Source organism: Anastrepha ludens, chromosome 3 (genome assembly GCF_028408465.1).
Source record: "Anastrepha ludens isolate Willacy chromosome 3, idAnaLude1.1, whole genome shotgun sequence".
NCBI lineage: Eukaryota > Metazoa > Arthropoda > Insecta > Diptera > Tephritidae > Anastrepha > Anastrepha ludens.
Window position 1 is genome coordinate 90,861,784 of NC_071499.1, and position 19,274 is coordinate 90,881,057.

General features: G+C 34.2%; 1 long non-coding RNA gene and 3 other non-coding genes across 4 annotated transcripts; 1 reads left to right on the forward strand and 3 right to left on the reverse strand.

The window, feature by feature from the left end:
* Positions 1-9,417: 9,417 nt before the first annotated feature.
* On the reverse strand, positions 9,418-9,489 carry Trnat-cgu (transfer RNA threonine (anticodon CGU)). The gene has a single exon. It is a non-coding gene; the product is annotated as a tRNA-Thr (tRNA).
* A 733-nt stretch (positions 9,490-10,222) lies between these two features.
* Positions 10,223-10,294, forward strand: Trnap-cgg (transfer RNA proline (anticodon CGG)). The gene has a single exon. It is a non-coding gene; the product is annotated as a tRNA-Pro (tRNA).
* A 3,922-nt stretch (positions 10,295-14,216) lies between these two features.
* On the reverse strand, positions 14,217-15,805 carry LOC128858464 (uncharacterized). The gene is made up of 3 exons (XR_008454009.1): positions 15,718-15,805; positions 15,056-15,384; positions 14,217-14,832 (listed from the first exon to the last, which is right to left on the reverse strand). It is a non-coding gene; the product is annotated as an uncharacterized LOC128858464 (long non-coding RNA).
* Positions 15,806-18,186: 2,381 nt separating this feature from the next.
* Trnat-cgu (transfer RNA threonine (anticodon CGU)) lies at positions 18,187-18,258 on the reverse strand. Its single transcript has one exon. It is a non-coding gene; the product is annotated as a tRNA-Thr (tRNA).
* Positions 18,259-19,274: the final 1,016 nt, after the last annotated feature.

Below are 19,274 nucleotides of genomic sequence, written 5' to 3' on the forward strand. Positions count from 1 at the left end.
CAACTTCTCGTCTTCGTTACTGGATGCTTCTATTTTTAGTTTTAGTGAATCACACTTTTGGCAAGTGTCTTTACGAGGAGTATGAAAATTTAAGTTGAACTCCGTATTGAATATTTTCCTGTAAGTCCACTCCTTCACACGAGATATATTATTTTCATCACATTTTTTCACATACAGCTCATACATTTTTCGGATATCTAAGTCAGCACTTAAATACTTTCAACCTGAAGTGTGATGTGATCTCGTGTAATGGCTCTCACATGCTGGAAAACTCAGAATATGCTCTCGTACCAATTTAATTTTATCTTCATCTGTTTTTCTAGATGAACCAAGCATTTTGCCACGTAAATCCATTCCAGGTGATTTGGCATTTAAGGCACCATTTAATCTTCCGTAAGATATTTTAAAAGTATCCAAAAAAAAAGTTCTACAAATGGAAACTTCTGAATTCCGTAAATTTATATGATACTTATAACTACATTTTCTCATATATCCTTCTTCATTTCTGGGTCGTCTTTGCTTTATTGATAGTTTTCGAACCAAACCGTGCAGAAACAAATTCTGTTTTTCAAAACTTGCTAATTTCCAAAAAAAATCAAAATTTGCTTTCCTATCTTCATATCCAATTGCATTTATACATTGTTTGGAACAACGGCAATCTTTATGTTCGAAAAGTTTACCACTCACAAGCGTTTTTGTTTCATATTCCTCTCCACTATTTCTCTTCATTTTTCTCATATTTTGTGCATAATTAAGTTGATTTCGGCTCCTCTTTCTTGATTTCATGTTGATTTCTTCCATTTGTAGGGGTTCCGAATTCACTTTCACAGTATCAGTTGATTCATCTGAAGACGATATTGCTCTTATTAGTTTCCATTTCTTGGGAGCATTACTTAAACTTCTTCGCAGTACAATGTCTACAATTAACTATAAATAGTACGTTTTTACATTTAAATGATTACTTGATCATACCTGAATCGTTATCTGAAGGCATTACAAAATTATTATCTATTTTCCAAAATTTCTCAACGAACTGACTTAGTCGACTATCAAAATGAACAGTTTCCGTATTTTGTTTAACAACCAAAAAATACACTCAATTTTACGAGTTAATTTTCATGGCATACTGCTAATCTCTTCAGATTATGTTAGTTCATTAGGATTAGACAACAAGTAGCTGATAAACTCGATTTTTTAAAATTTTGACTTAGTCGACTTTCAAAATCAAGGGCTCATATCGCACTTTCAAAATATGTAAAAAACCGAAATTCGAAATTTTCAAAATAAGTTACCAGACTACTACCTTGAAAAATTACGTGACCCAAAGTACAATAATAAAAAGTTGCTCACAGTCTGCATCATTTCTCCTTGAAATGTTGATGGATCTTTAAAAAGTAAAAATTTCTTGTAAAATAAAGTTGTAGTTATAGTCTTTCGAGCGGGATTTTTGAATTTCGAAAAATTTTGTAATTTACAGCATTAAACGAAGGATTAAGCGAAGCATTAAACGAAGCATTAAAAAAAGGATGCGTTTTAGATCATAAATGTCACACTTTAATTATGTTTATAAATTTTTTAATAAAAATATCCGAAATCCGGCCTGACAGACTATAGAGGCAACGCTTTCGAATATTTAAAAGGAAGCCGCATTAAAAAATATTAAAAGTTGTATGAGTTATCATGAAAACCGTACCGGAAAAAGTAGTTTCGAGAAAACTAAGTTTAAGCCAGCTGCCTCAAACGAAGGACAGCTACCTGTGCGCATCAAACTCTCGTCGGACAGTTACATTTTCTACCGTAACTTTGTATCCATGGGGAATTTTTACAATCTACTTTCACAGAAATTCGCCTAAAACTATAAAAAATAATAATCTGTAAGAAAAAACGAACTATTATTGTTCCATAGTTTGTATGGACGCACGGCAGTGCCAATGTAAATGATACGTAAGCAATTGTTTATAAAGGTCTGGAGCCTCTGTGTGATCCACCAAACTTAGAACGTAATTTCCTTGCAGTTTCGGAAGATGGTTTATAATTTTTGTTCAAGTAGTTTACGTTTCAAACATTGGATGCCCCACTCTATACAAAGGTCTGAAAGTCTACTTCGAGATTTATTTGTTTATGGATTTGTAGTCTCAAGACTTGACTCGTTTTTCTTTAGAAAGCGATATAAATTGTCAAGTAAGTTTGCCAGATTAGTCTCATGTGTACACAGTCTTTTTTAACCATTATTTCTATTCATCTATTGCGTAAAGTAGTTGTTCCCAAAAGTGTTTGAATGCTGTTAAGGCATAATCTCATATTACCCGATCGTTATGCATGAATTTACACTAAATATCTTAGCTGACAAATTTAATTTGTAGATGGATCCAATTCGAAGTTGCTATGTAAAAGCAGATTAAATTTTGGCGGCAAACACAATTTCTTTCTGGACGTTTTTGGGCTGTGCGCAACTTTGCTCCTCCTAGAGAATTTTAACTTTCAATTGGCAGCAGATACACTGTCCCTGTGGTCATGCAGACTGCATATCGGACGAATATGTATCAAATCTTATGGTATTCCAATGCCCTTGAGATCGTTCCCCAGCGTCAAATACTTACTTATTTGCACGCGTGGTTTTCACAAGCTTAAATGCGAAACCTCAGTTCGGCGTAGAGCTATTTGCCGCTTAAATTAAGACATAAGCCAATTGCGGTAACGCATTCTTGGTTTAGGATTAGTTGTTGCACATTGATTTGAACATTTTGCCATTAAACATTGAACGAGCTTTAGCTGATATTGAGACTGAACTTGGCTGACTTGGCTTAACCACAACGTGACACCTATTTTTATTGAAGTTTTGGAATTTGATCTCGGTACCAGCTAATGTTAATTGAAGAACAAACAACGTAAATCACCATTTGACACTAGTGGCTTATCCGCCGTCAGACAAACCGCAGCAATAAACACCAATCAGTATCGAGAGACAGTGTTGCAGCTGGTGCCCTGCGGTAAGTGGAACAATCTAAGGATAAAGTCAAAATTTGCGGCATGAAATCAAAAACAAAAAACGCGGGGTTTAAGTTAAACGCCAAAAAGTATGCTACAAAGTACGCGCAATGCATGCAATGCAGCAAAAATGTGCAACAAAAGGGTGAGTGTACGGCAGAAGATACTGGGTATCAGTAAAAAAGTTACAACAAAGCGGGTGTAAAAAATGTTGCTATTGCACATTTTGCGTCGCATTTGAATCGCATGCACTGCGTGGAATTTCTCGTTTTTTCACAAGCTAAATAAATAACCAAACATACTCGCACAGGGAGGCGGAAGAGAAAAAATTATCGAAGCCAGTTGCCGCTCAAAGGGAAATAAAAGCATTTGCGCGTGTATGTGTAGTGGTGTTTTATGTATATTTGTGGTGGTGTTGCAACTTTATTATTTGTTTATTACTATGCTTGCTTAAGTTGAGCATCGTTTGCTATACACACATATATACATACACATTTTCCTTTTTCCACTATGGCGCCTTGCTTGCCGCATTTTGCAGACTATGGGGGCGCGACGTTTGACAGCTGTTTTTGACGCTTTAAAAGTGTTCAAATGCGCAACACTATCAAACTCAAAATCAGCGAGAGATAAATGCGCTCGCCACATTCCATAGCCAGCCATGGCGGCTGACAGACAGGCACGGAGGCAAAATCATACCATTTATGAAATCTCAATTTCAGCAACTTTAATTGAGCGCCGCGCTACAAAAACTACTGAGCAAGAAATAAACGCACGTTAACATTCTAACAATTGTTGTGTATTTTTTGGTAATCATAAAAATTCTATGTGATTTTTGTAATAACGCAAACCATTAAATTTAATTGCGCCAAGCGTTAGTTCCATATTTTCTTCCCCCATAATCTGCCCAAACAACTAACTGCGAGAGGAAAATGGTATGGCAGGTCTGTTGGTTTGGTCTTTAAACTTTTAATTGCCTATTAGCGAAATTGTTTGGCGCGCAAGTTCCACTAAACTTCATCACACACAAATGACGGGTTTTTCTAAATGCACATAATTTGTTTTTAGTTTTTGCTGCGAAATTCGCTCTACATTAAATATCAGCACAACACCTTTTGCCTTCTCGCCTGTCTAAATTAACGTTAATAAACCATTAAAATTGACATCTTTGGCATAAAATTCACTCATACCGCCACTTTGCTAGCCACTCCATCACTCACTCACTCGCGCGCTCGCTTGGTCGTCATGAACGTTAATGTGCTCGCATTCTAACACTTGCGCACATCAGCCGCACGTCTCATAAATTGGCCAAAATGGTTAAGTTAATTAGTCAGTTATGAGTTTTGTGCATGTCGGTATGTGTGTAGCTATGGACAATATTTAATTGTACATACAAAGTACTGTTCGCCGTTTTGTCGCTTATGACCAACCAAATGGCCAAATGGCGAGCGTTCTTATAGTGGCGCGCGCAAATTCATTACCTCGATCGCGCGTTAGACGACTGGCTGGTGGTTGGTGGCTGGCTGCTCCCCTAATTAGAGCATTAAAGACATTTTAAGAGCCCCGACTTGCGCTAATGAATTGACAGGTGTGAAGCGAAACCGGTATTACATATACATACATGCAAGTGATTGTACTAAATAAGCCAATGTTTATGGGTTCGCTTCCCCGCACACCCGTTATTTACTTGACCAACTAAAAAATGTTACCTTGCTGCCTTCGGGGCTTACTAAAAAATTTAAGTGCTTCAATCAACATTTTTTAAAATTGATCAATAAATATTAAAACTCATTCCGACAGGAGGTGTGCACTAATTCTATTTATATAGATGAGAGGAATTTTTAAAATAGAAATAAATATATCAAAATGGCATTTACATCCATTTTTAGTTATTCTATTGTACAACTATTAGATTTTCGGATCCATATAGATCCAGTTTACAAATAACGCCGTGCGAGTTCAAAATTTAGGCAAAAATCTTGATAGTTGATCGCACTAAATTAGGGCGTTCTAAATTCAATGGCGTCTCCGGTTTTGTCAGATTGATTATTTAAAAATTTCCCTTAGAGCCGCTGGGGGCTCATTCGCAACAATTTTAATCTTAATTTATATGTAATATACGCTGAAAAAATAGTTGCAATGAATTTTAACGTGGTTCATTAATTAAAAAAAAAAACTATATTTAATTTGTAAATTTATATCTTTGAAATTTTAAAAATTTTTTTTTTTATTTTATTTTTTTAATTTTTGCTAAGGAAATTCGCTTCGACTTTAACTGTTTCGTAATAAATGCTTCAGTTTTAAAGCTATTCTGTTAAGATTTTGCATAGGCCTGTTTTTTTATACAAAATTAATTACCCTGTATGAATATTTATAATTTTTGCAAGTTGCTTCGTACATCAATCATATTTGACACTTCTGAACTAGAAAGATTTTATATTAAAAAATAAAGATTTCCATCACTTAAAATAATTTAATTTTTATTTATTACAAAGACTACACATGGACACTTCATGACTAACACGAACCCAACTACGTGCACGGGCAACCCGGACGTAATATGTACCATACCCCATATCCTTCTTCATTGCCCACTATACACCGCCCGCAGAAGACAAATCTTCAGCAACTCAAACCCAATGACGCATCTATCTTCCCCAACCTCCGATTCAATATCTTTAACAACCAAATTCCTTAAAATAATCAACCTATACCATAGAATTTAAGACACAATACAAAATAACTCCATATACACAGTTTAAGCGTAAGGCCTATCGCTTTATTTACAATTAGCTTATAAGATTTACTTTTTAAGTCAATTTTTAAAATAAATAAATGAATATAATAAATTTTTATTTATTACAAAAGTTATTCAAAAATAAAACTGGATGACTAATTTTGCTCCACCTTATATAATCTCAGATATTTCTAAAAACAATCAAGATTAGATCACATATAGCACCTACATAACTGATTGCTCTAATTTAAGGTTACCATGTGGCAGTTCTACCGTTATCTAGGAAACTGGAGCCAATCTGTCAAAACGGAGTGCGCCATTGAATTTAGAATGTATCAATTCAGTGAATGAAATATTACCCCTTTGCCAAAAAAAAGTTTAAAAGCCGCGATCATTGCAATTTTTTTTACCCATAAACTCGACCAGCCAATTCCTATGTAAACTCGCGTGCTGAATCTGAAAATCCACATTTTTTTTCTAAAAATGATTTAGTGATATGCAATGTAAAATTTTCTGGAATGTACCCTTTTTTTTAGACATCTTTGACACTTGTCAAGTAAACAGATTTACAATTTTACACGATAGAACAACATGTTAAAATTAATAATAATTATCATGAAAACTAGCGATTTTTAAGGACAACATATCGCAAAATTTCTGATTTGTTTGGGGGAAATAATCGTCCGAAGGAGTTGGCAATTCAACTTGGTGAAAATATTTCAACAAACTGGTTCTGTCGGGGATAGAAAAGGACTGACGAAGTTTTGTTTGACAACCTTCAACATCGGTATCTCGACGTTCTCAACAATTAGACATTCATGATTCGAATGTTTAGAGAATTTTATCTGTAGACGTGCTCAAGGTGGATGATGTAATTTTTCACATATAATTGTGAAGAGTCGTATTTTGAATAAAAATAGGGAAACGTGAAAGAATCTGAATTTTCCTTTTTTTGATTTTTTTAAACAACCTCTGGGTGCGTCTTTTGAAATACAATTTATTTCAATGGGTAGTCAGAATTGGTTGCCCATAGTTTAGCTGGAAAGGTCTAAAGGTAAATAGGTATTATATATTAGGTAGTAAAATTGAAACAAGTGTAATCTTTACGAAATTTTTAAATGGCCATTTTGGGAATTCTTCGGAGCATTTTTTAAATGTCGTATTATTTTCTTAAACCTTTCCAATGATACCTCATACACGCCGATTAGATGCCTAGATGAACAGTTCTAAATTTCGTCTATATGTATATAAGTATGTGTATATAGCGGTTATTGTATACATGTGTATTCATTTCTATATATGTATATACACACAAATTGATTTAAAATATTATTTTTAACCCTTGCCATTATCTCTCATTAACAAAACAAATTTCTACCCAGTTGTGGCAAAAAACAAAAATGGATTAACTCCCTAAACCCCTAATTAAGCCCCTTTATGTTATTTGCTACTATTTGTTTTTGGGCATTTAAATTGTCATTAAAAGCTACACCTGCTGTTAATCTGTTTTAAATGTCTACAGTGGGACCACGATAAATAAACACTCAAAAAAGTAATTGATCGGAGATATGTTTAATTCCTCTTTGTAGAGTAATGGAGAGCAAAATAAGCTATTTTATTTTATTTTTTTTAGGTTCAGACCAGCTAATATGGCATGCAAATAAAAATTAAATACCAAAATAAAAACAAGGAACAACCAAAAAATTTAAAAAGTAAAGTAAAAGCAACGAATTAGAAAAATATTAAACCAATATATTATATTTCTATTAATTTTTTATCTCAGCCCAGCGGATAAACAACATTTTTCGTCTTCTTATTTGGTGGCTTAAATGAACAATTCATAAGAAGTCCTAAGTCTTGAGTAGGCTATAAAAAGTTGGCCATAGAAAAAACTAAAATTATTTACATAAGTTCAGTGCAACCTTATTTAAAGATTGTTCTTGGACTTTATTTCTTTTTATCGGTAGGTATACCTGAAACATTTGGAATCAGCAATTTTTTTCTTACCAAACTGCTTAAGGACACATGATTATGCTGTGCAGAATCGTAATCCTCTACTCAAAATTGTGAATAAAAGTAGTGTATGAAATTGTGATTGCATTCCGTTTGGTTTTTTCTATAAAATCTATTAAATTAAGGTTTTTAATGACCGGAACGACCCAGATTTATGTCCGGCCAATGACTGTCACTACAGCAGTATTCGGCATATAGCAACAACAACATGCTAAAACATCTTAACTATCGGTTACTGAAAGTAATGTGTTTAATGGGGAAGTGACGCGTATAACACAGCAACTTCTCTCCAATTGACAACGTCCAACCACTGTCCTCGACTTACTGTTTTGGACTTGGTACCCCCTCTTTTTGCTAACGCGGCTCTAACGACCGAGTCAAGGCGGTATAATCCTTCCATCAGCGAGGAAGAAACTCCTTCGCCTTGGTTAGCATGGTGGCATATCCGGCAGCCCCGGTCCCAGGCTCGGATGCAGAAGGCCAATCACCTATATACCTTCTGCTCAAATATGAACGAGACGTTATCAATAAAACGGTCCGCGGATGACATATGGCAAAAATACATTTTTTGTTTTTTGGTAGGACTGTTATAAGCTTACATGGCAAATTTCAGCGTGATATGTCACATAGTTTGTTTTCTGTGCTACTGTAACACCTAGAATACATTAGCAACCCCATTATAAGATATTTCCGAAGCTCTTACGAGGAGTCCGGGTGATAACTCGCTACTACTACTTTTGCAAGTTCTTAGGGAATGAACCTAAAACTACCTTTAAAAATTCTTGTTGATGATACGCATATTTTCTCTGCCAGATGTCGTCTTAAAAATAAATACTTATATTTTTCTCTCTTAGAAAGGTGAATACATACCCAAGATTGATATATAAAAATTTTTTACAGCTATTTAAAAATTATTAAAAAATACTTATATATAATTTTTAGTGTAAAAACTTGGTAACTTGGTAATGAAAGTCCTATGATGTATACATATGTAGATTAAACAATTATACAGTTTCGTAATCGTAAGAAATGTTTGATGAAGTATTTGAAAAATGTGAAAAATTGTACCTACTCTGTGAGTCTGTGCGTGGAAGCAAAAAAGTGCGAAAATATTACACGAAATTTTAGACACTTAACAAATTATATGTAACTATAACAAAAACCAAAAAAAAGGTTTTCGACTCACGCTTCTTCTAACATTTTTTAAGCTTTTGACGTGCAGCGTAAATTTCTTTGATAAAATGATGAGTGACGCTTGATAGAAAAATTACATTTTAGAATGCGAAGATTTACATTTCTGAATATTCTGCTAGAACTGCAGAAAGTCTCTGAAGAGATGTATGTATGTATGTACATCTCACATACATACATATATAATGGGCGCGTAAACCTCTGTATGTTGTTTGACCGAGCTCGTCTTCCAATTTGCGGTGTGCGTCTTGATGTTCCTCCACAAATGTTCTTTATGACGAGCTTATTTCAGGCAATAGCAAACCTCCGAGTGTATTCCTGCCATGAAAATATTTTCACATCACTACATACATGCATTCAATAACTCGTAATATGTACATTTTTCGATCATTTCGTTTAGTACAGCATTAATTTTTAGTGAGAGATTTGTTCTAAGTTTTTGAACATATTTATTTATTTAAAAAAAAATTATCACTACTTTTCGAGATCTGTGCCTCCTGTGAGGTTTGAACTCACGACCCCTGGTTTACGAGACCAGTGCTCTACCACTGAGCTAAAGAGGCTCAATTATTATTATTGCCAAATGCCTAACAACAACGCCACACGCACGCTATCTCCTTCATTCCGCTAGGCATGTTTTTGTTGTGTAATTGTGCTGTTCTTATCTGGCACATGCTGTGTAATTTCCAAACATGTGCGCTGCCGCAGAACGATAAATGCGCCAACAACAAACAATGCAAAGCGGTCGGTCGTGAGCGATTGTAATGACAGCCGTAAAGCAAAAGCCGACAAACAAAAGCAAAATGTGTTAGCAAAGTAAAAAGCAGAACAAGTAAATAAATAAGAAAAAGTAAACGCTGAAGGGGTGCTGCTACTTAGTGAATTGCTTTTGACTGAAAAAATTAGAATTTTTGCGCAAAATGTATGTATATATGTGGATATACAATAATTTTTCACACAGTTCTCTGACTCATCGGCTACGAGTTTCGTATCTGTGTTTCAATACCATTTGAATAGTTTCGAAAGATTTTGTATGTGTGTATATATGTATGTACATATATATTTTGCGAATTCCCTCCGCATGGCTGTGCTAAAAATACCTAAATATATACATATGCTTCCATCGCTATAATGAACGTATACGTTGCTGTTGTTTTGCACATGCTCCACCAGATTAGTAAAAGACTTGTGTGTATGTATTCATGATGACGACGTTCTTGATTCTTTATCGCATTCGCACATTTGCTGGCCCACTCGGCTGGCGTGAAGTGTGTAATTTGGCTGTGTGAATATAACGGCTTGTTGGTCTAGTGGTATGATTCTCGCTTCGGGTGCGAGAGGTCTCGGGTTCAATTCCCGAACAAGCCCTTAGGGTTGGAATTAAATATTTTTTTAAGAATTTCTCAAGTTCTATACATATCGAATTATAAGAAAGTTACCAAACGATTTGCTGTTTCACCGCAATGAATTTGTCCGAGCTTCTGGCACAAAGTTATTGAACGTTAAGAGCACATGAATCGGCTGTCCTTGGCTTACTATTTAAAGTTCGAGGTCGCAATGTCGATAACACAGTTCACACATGTTTCTGGTTAATCTCTGCTGGCGCGTTATATCACACGCAGAAAAGTATGCTTCATTATTTGTAGTTCTATGTTATTTCCCATAATATTATATATTCCTTTATAGCTCTGCGAAGAGCAAAAATCTTTGAAACTTATCACTGCTTTAACGGCTTATATATTTTTATGTGAAATAAGTGATGTAGTCTTGAAATTATAAAAAAAGTATTAATTTTGTATTGATTATCAACTATTAAAAAAAAAAAAACAATTACCCTGAATGAAGCAATCAGGAAAATTAATTAAAATGAATAAATGTGATTATGTTCATCCTTATTTTTTTTTTTCTAAATTATATGTATATACGGATGGCAAAAAAATAGACTCTTAGCCTTTGCACGCTTTCCATCGTTCATATCTTCAATAATAATGCACTGATAGTGAATTGTTGTATCACATGTTTTTATGATGATCTCGTGATCGTAGCAACAACACAAGCATTTAGCTTTTCAATGCAAAATAAGCAAAAACACGATCGATACTCTTACAATGCCAAATTTAGGTGACAAAAAACATTTATATATACTCATAACATTTTAAGTGGAAATTCGCCAGTAGAAGAATTTTTTGCGATGAAGCTGATTAGTTAATAACCTACTTTTGAATAAAAAATTTATAAAATGAGACGTAGCGGTCATTGTACCGAAAGTGAAAAAAACTATTGCACATTTTCGAACAAAATAATATATAATAAAAAATATTTCCGAAATAATTTAATGTTCTGATCGTTTAGTCTGAAAAAAAAAAAAAAAAAAAACAACGGGGAAGTCTACGAAAAACGACCGTTCAAGAAGACCGCGTTCTCGTCCATGGTATCGGAATCGCAGCCATTTGCCACATCCAAGGAAATTAAAAACGCTTTGGACCTTCCTATCAGTTTTCGAATAGTTGGTTGTCGTTTGACTGATGCAAATTTACCAGGGCGCATCGGGGGAAAAACGTTCCGCTTTTAAGTAAAATCTATATTCAAAAAAGAATTTGTTTTGCCAGAGAACACGTAAATGAGCCTAACAACAAATGGCAGAATATTCTATGGTCTGATGAGAGAAAAAAAACATGTTTAGTAGGAATGACCGCACTTATGTTCATAGACCTCTACAAAAAAAAAAAAAAAAAAAAAAAAAAAAAAAAAAACCGTGAAACACGACGATGGAAGTAGCCATGGTGTTTGATCACTGATGAGTGAAAAAAAAACCTTTTTAGTAGGAATGACCGCACTTATGTTCACAGACCTCTACGGAAAGAACTGATAGCCTGATTTACAAAAAAAAAAACAAAAAAAAAAAAAAAACCGTGAAACACGACGATGGAAGTAGCCATGGTGTTTGATCATTGTATCGGATCGATGGCATAATGAATTCGGTAAAATACACGACTATTTTACGAGGTGTCATGTTACCTTGTGCTACAGAGGAGATACCGCTAATTTGGCGCTTTCAACAGGAAAACGATCGTAATCACTCGGCTTCTGCTACAAAAAAAAAAAGGGGCTGCGTGCTGGACTGGCTCTCTCAAAGCCCAGATCTCAATTCCATTAAGAATTTATGGAAAATTGTATAGTGGGAGTTCTTCAAAATGCCAAGCCCACCTAATAGAATGGATTTATGGCGGAAAGGCCAGTTATTTTGGCAATCTTTTACGAAGAAGCAGTGTGACGGACTAATGAATTCGATGACTCGAAGATGCGCCTCTATTATCCGAGCCAAATGATCAACAATTTTCTCTATTAGGACGCGAATGTAATCTCCAACCTTTATTTAAGTTAAATTGCTTTTTTGTTTTAAATGTTAATAATATTGGAAATAAAATGAAAATAGTCTATATTTTTTGCCAACCTATACCTTGAAGTGTATAAATCGTGTTTTTTCTTATTTTTCATTGAAAAATTAAATGTTTGTATTGTTGCTAAAAACCCGAATTCAGAAAAAAAAACCGTGCATTGTTATTGGGGATATGAACGGTGGGAAGCGTACGAAGGTTTAGAGTCTATTTTTTGTTAACAATGTATATAATTCGGCAAATTACTATACATTGTTCTATTCCACCTCTCACTGCTTTGGCCAATAATGTGTCGATATATGTTTTCAACGGAAGTTTAGAAAATACATATTAAAAATCAAAGATTTAATGAATACTAGTTTAACTTAAGTGTGAGTTCATCCAAATTTTAATACCCAAACTAATATTCTATTGGAGGATTCCAGCACTGCTTCAATTAAGAAAAACAGCTGCTAAACTGTGCGGGTTCGTTTGACAACCCAAATTGTTTGTTTTGAAATTTGTTAGCTTTTATCAAGCGCATATAGAATTTCCATTGATTTAGGGGTTTTCTCTATTTAGGTAGGTAATAATATAGACGAGCTCGCATACAGCCTAAATAATAGAAACAAGTTTAAGTCATACAGTAGACGTTATAGTAGTAATAGTACAATAGTAATAGTAATCAAATATGTGTATATGTAGATCCTATTAGTTTTCAAGAATTTAACCGATATTTCCAAATTAAGCTTAGAAACTATTAAGTTGGGGAATAAGTTCTTAGCGTTTTTACCGAAGACTTTTATTTAAACAAAAAAAAAATAATAATAATTATATCAATAAGTTAATCAATTATATATTCGGCGTTGCTGTTTACAACCTCTTCCCACCTCTCGACCAGTTTGTTGATGCCGTTCCGCCAAAAATCGCCTGGTTTGGTGTCAAAGGAATTGTTGAGTCAGTTTTTAAGGACTTCTTTGTTATTGAAGGTAACACCCTTCATACGATTTGTCAGTGAGCGGAAAAGATGGTAATCGGTCGGTGCAAGGTCTGAAGAATACGGCGGATGCTGAAGCACCTCCCATTGGAGCTCTTGGAGTACGGTTTTGACGACCTGTGTAACAGGTCTGGCCTGGCGTTGTCGTCAAGGAGTATGGTTTGACCATGTCGACCAGATCTTTTCAGTCGAATGGGCAATGTAGAGCTCCTTGTTGACCATGACTTTTCGAGCATTTCCCAGTGCGCCATGCCCTCCCAGTTCCACTAAATGCATATCATGATCTTCTTTGAATGAAGATCCGATTTGACTCTCGGCTTTGGCGTAGCTCCTGGAGTCACGCACTCTTTTCTTTGATTCATACTGATGTATAGGCACCATTTCTTATCTCCCGTTTGTTAGAAAAAGCGCTGTTTATGACCTCGAGCTGCTCGATGGCAGGCGAGATACTGAGAAGCAATTTGAAGGCGACTTTATTTGTTTTCTTCGTTGAGCTCGTGAGGCACTCTGGCTCCCAGACTCCCAATTTTTCGGTAAATCCCATTGAATGAAAGTGATTGATGAAAAGCGAAGAAGAACAGGAGTCGAAAATGTTGATTTTTGCCTAGTGGGTATTCCATTTCTAAGCCTCAAAACTAATCAAAAATGAAATAACTCAAAAATACCATGGACATAGTTTTGTTTGTTTCTAAGCCTCAAAACTAATAAAAAATTAAATAACTCAAAAATAGCATTAACATAGTTTTGTAGAGCAGAAATAGTTCTATCGAATGAATACTTACCCTTTGCCAAACAGCAAACAAATCGTTGTAAAATGAAATAAAATATAAAAACGCTATGAATTTATTCCGCAACCCATTGCAATGTGATAGAGACTAGAAAGCAATGGAATTCTTAAAGTATTCGTCAACCAGGTTTTAAGGGAGTTTCAATAGGGACATAATAATGCTGTATAAAATTTCAAGACACACAGCGCCAAACACTTAACAAAGAGTGAAAGCGCCAATTATATGTCTGAATATACCATAAAAGTACTATCGTTTATTACGATAGTTAAATAAACGAAAAAGGAGTTTTTTTTAACTCAGCGTTATAAAGTATGGAGAAAAAGTTAAATTTCCATACAAACAAATTCAACAAAAAATAATGTTAAAACGTTGAAATAAAAAGTCGTATTTGCGAAATATTTAAGCTATACTCTTATGCTTGATGATTTAAGAGCGAAAAGACTTATGTCAATTAAATTTTGTTTTTGCACGGAAAAAAATTGTTCTAAGAAAATAAAATACATTTCCACAAACATCCCTGCTACTCATTAAGGCTATTAAACATGTCATCATAACTTATGGTGATGTTGAATTGAGAGTTTTAGTAGAGAGAGTATATGGATATTCCAATTTCCAGCTTGTTGTTTTTGTCTTTCTTTATGTAGTTTCCATCGCCACTTTCCCGATAACGGCTCTGTTTGTGTTTCTAAGTTTGTGACAAAATGTATTGTGCAATCGTAATCCACAAAATAGGTTAGCTCATATCTAATTAAAAAAAAAAAAAAAAATTTTTATAAATAATAAATACAAAAATATTTAATTTATGTGGCTTAGTTATTTCAAATAGTGAGGAATATCCCCAAAAGTAATTTTTAATGTAATTACCCCTTTAATAGTCAAAAAGGGCATATTTCTGCCTATAAGTCTGTTAGAAAATCAAAGAGGTAAACACTTCTAATAAGGCAGTGCCAAATCTTATTACATTCACCTGTATAATTTCACTATAGTCTCGTGGTTTGGGTTCATTTCCCTCGTTATTTTCCTCACATTCAGAACACGTATGTTTGTTGCTGTCTAATAACGCATGCATATTTTACTTATTGATAGGACCATTAAGCCGAAATGCGTTTCCTCAATGAGATTCGTGATTTTCTTCGAACGTTTGCAGGACCTAAATGGAGAAGTTTCTGTTCATCAAATGATAAAGAGACCTCATTTCTTTTCATATTTAGTTTGATCTTGAACGGTATGGATTCGATTGAACTGATACACTCTGAGCTGCTGCGATATTTTCCGTACTTCAGCCGGTGGTTGTATCTAGGCATGAAGAATTGTATTCAATAGTTTTTTTTTTGTTTGATTTGGTATAAGTTTCTGCCTTAGCATTATAGATTTGAAAAAGGCGAAACGCATAACTTGATTAAAAATAACTTTATTAAGAATCTACTATTGCTAGTCTAAGATGTTTGACAAATGATTAATTTGTCTGTTTTTCTGTGAGTTTACGGTAGTAGCAATATTGAAGTAGCAATATGCTTCATTATAGCCGCGTTTTTTACGCGCATATGTACAAGAGGGCGCAAAATTAATTTAATTTAAAATTTAATTTATTAAATAAAAAAAATGAGTGATGGAAATCTTTGTTTTCACCTTTACGTGCTCTATTGTTTGTCTGTTTGTATCCCTTAACGGCCGAGAGCTTTTTTTGTAATACTCGCCCAAAAGACGACGGAAAATTAGGTGAAATTCTAAAACGTTTATCAGGATGAAAGCTTAAGGTAAACATTTAAACTGATTTATTTGGATATGAATTCAATATATTTACTTGATTTATAATCTTATATGATCAACAAACCAGGGATGCACAAAGTTGCACTATTTGTTACAGAAAACTTCAGCGATGATAAATAAATGAAATGAAATCTTCCGATAGGGTAACTAATTTTGGCCACCTTGTAACTGCGCTTACAGCAAAAAAAAAAAACAATGTATATTCAAATCGTACATTGACAAATGTCTAAATCCGTAAAAACATTTGGCATCGCTACTCAAAAAATATCATATCAATTTTACGAACTACGAAGTGCTGGCGGTAATAGTTTTAATTAATAAATATGTAGAGAAATGTTTATTGATCTATATGTACAGTTATGTGAAAAATAATAGGGGCAGTGCCTACCCAAACTTACATTATATTTACAACCGAATAAAAAATCGAAAATTCTTTTTTGTTTAAACGATTTATTTTTTCTTAAACGGTAGAAAAAAGATTAATAACAAAATTTTTGCTATTCCTATAATATATTTTGTTTTTTTTTTGTGATTTTATATGAATTTATATAGTTTTACGTGTGAAAAAATAAGGACACTTCATGAAATCTTAAAGCTATAAATAACTTAAGTAAAACTTAATAGATTTTTTTAACTGAATATTGTTGCATAAAGCCTTAGTGCCATATTAGTACTTTGTTGCGGATCCTTTGTTTCCAGAACAGCAGCACATCTTCTAGGCATTGAGTCGACCAAATTTTGACAAACATGTACCGGTATTGCGTTCAACGCATCCTGAATAAGATTCCAAAGCTGGTCGCAACTTGATGGACACTCTCCCCTGATTGTCCTCTTAACTTTGTTCCACAAATTTTCTATGGGGTTCACATCAGGGGATTGTGCTGGCCATTCTAAAACATTGATTTTGTTGTCCTGGAACCACTTCTTTGTGGACTTTGCCGTATGTTTTGGGTCATTATCCTGCTGGAAGACCCATATGAGTGGCATATTTTCTTTGGCATACGGCAGCATTGTAATATATTTTTCAAAATTTCAATGTAATCAGCCGATTTCATTATGTTCTGGATGCGATATAGAGGACCCACACCACAATAAGAGAATGACCCCCATACCATGATGCTGCCACCACCATGTTTGACTGTCTTCAAAGCATATTTTGGATTGAATTCTTGATGGATAGGCCTTCTTACATGGTGGACACCTCTATCAGAAGAAAACAAGTTTACTTTTGTTTCATCGGACCACAGAATGTTACGCCATTTTTCTTTTGGCCAATTGATATGATATTTAGCAAATTGTAATCTTTGTTTTATGTTCTTTTTGGATAACAATGGCACTTTTCTCGCACTACGGGCTCTCAATTCCTCACCGATGAGTGTTTTTCGAATCGTTGATGTGTTAACGTCAATGTTTAAATAATTTTTATTCGTTTAGATGTGATAAATGGATCTTTTTTTACGCATCGAATAATACTTCTCTTTATAGTAGGTGTAATTTTTGGTTTTCTACCACGGGTTTCATCCTTGGGAATCCATTTAATAGCATTTTCGACCATCGTTTTTGAAATACCGAGCTTCTGTACGAATTTCCGCTTTTACTTAAATTTTTAATATTATTTCTAGTAGCGTGGTCGCAGTGCGTATTTCTACCCATATTTGCCTAAAAAGTTACAAAATTGCAATTTATTTAGCAATTAATGTGAAGCTGTGAATTTGTTTTACGCACTTACTTAAAAAAAAACAAGTCTCTCTAATTTTTAGTATTGCATTTTTACCAAAACGAAAAACTGTCCTTATTTTTCACAGCAGAAATCGCGCACTTCTTAAAGAAAATAATTTGTTATCTAAACGAAAGAAAAAGACACACAAATTGTAACGGGATTTCTCAATGTCGTTTACAAGCTTTGCTATACAATTCTCTTTTAGCACAAATTCTTTCATTTTACATGAATTCGTAAACACAAAAAACGGTGAATACAACTGTCCTTATTACTTTTCACATAACTGTATGTATGCATATCTTAATTGTTGTCAAAATTCTGAGGATGTGCTGCGCGATATCAATGCAAGCCTCCTCTCTTGACATTTTGTTTAATATTTACGGTCGATAAAGCAGTTCACAAAAAGCCGTTGAAAACTGCATAACAAAACTTGAATGCACCGATTTCACCCGCAACTAATGCATAAGCCCATATAAAACTATGCGCTTATTGCTTCGTACTAATTTTAAGCGCAGACGCATAACGGTTTATATTTGGCAGGTTCAAACGGTTCATGTGAATGAGACCACCTGTCCAAAATAAATGGAGAAGTTACAATGATTATCCTTTGCCCCCTGTGAGGTTTGAACTCACGACCCCTGGTTTACGAGACCAGTGCTCTACCACTGAGCTAAGGAGACGTAATAAATAATACTCCTTTATGCGCTCTTAAGCAAGTAAATAAGGGTGAGTGATAGCTGCTCTCAGATGAGGTACGGGGATGAAATATAGTATTAACCTGAAAACAATTTAGGTAATTGCATTTTTTGAGTAATTTTACTTGCAATATGATAACTAAAATCAAGCGACGATAGTAGGCTCCTCCGTTTTGATGGTAGTACTCAGGCTGTTGTATAAAAAGTAAAAAGTGACTCTTGTTATTTGATAACTTCTAATTGAAATTTTTTTATTGAATAGGTACAAAAAGCAAAAGTAAATCATGATTCAACTATTAATAGCCTTTGTAAATAATCAGCTCTTTCGCTCTTCCTTGATAAGTCTACTCCATTAGTAAAAGCAATATTGTATTTTATAAAAATTTTAAATTACAAAACTATTTTATCTAGAAAATGTTTTCGGCATCACAGATGTTTTATTTGAATGTTTTTTAAGCGTTAAATTTTGCTTGAATTCATATGCGTAAAAAGAGAGTGATGTATGAAAATACGCCAAGAGGCTAATGCTGCCTTCACTTTAAGGAATTCATCGTGATCGACCAGGATAATGTGAAAATACATAGTAAAGAACTCGTTGAACTTAGTAAAGGAATTTTCGACCAAAAATGGCAATGTAAGTGGTTTTGTATGTTTCATTGCTGTGTAAAGCGGTCTACAGAGTTCGAAGGTGATTATTTTGCAAATGACTTAAAACTGTTTTATGGTCGATCTTTAGCTCTTGGGTGATGCTACGACTACAAAAATGCTAGCTAACTTCGATTAATTCTGTGATTTTATCGATATTTTTGACATTTTTTTTGACATCCAAAATTTTTTCGACATTTTCTTTGACATCAACGCAACCAACGAAACCAAAATTGCACGTAATTAGCTATTACGGTATCGGCACCATAAACACCATTCATAATTTCAGCGGCTTGGCTTGTTTAATCAGAGAGAAAAAAACTGTTAAGGGGGGAAGCTGGTCTAGAGCGCAAAAA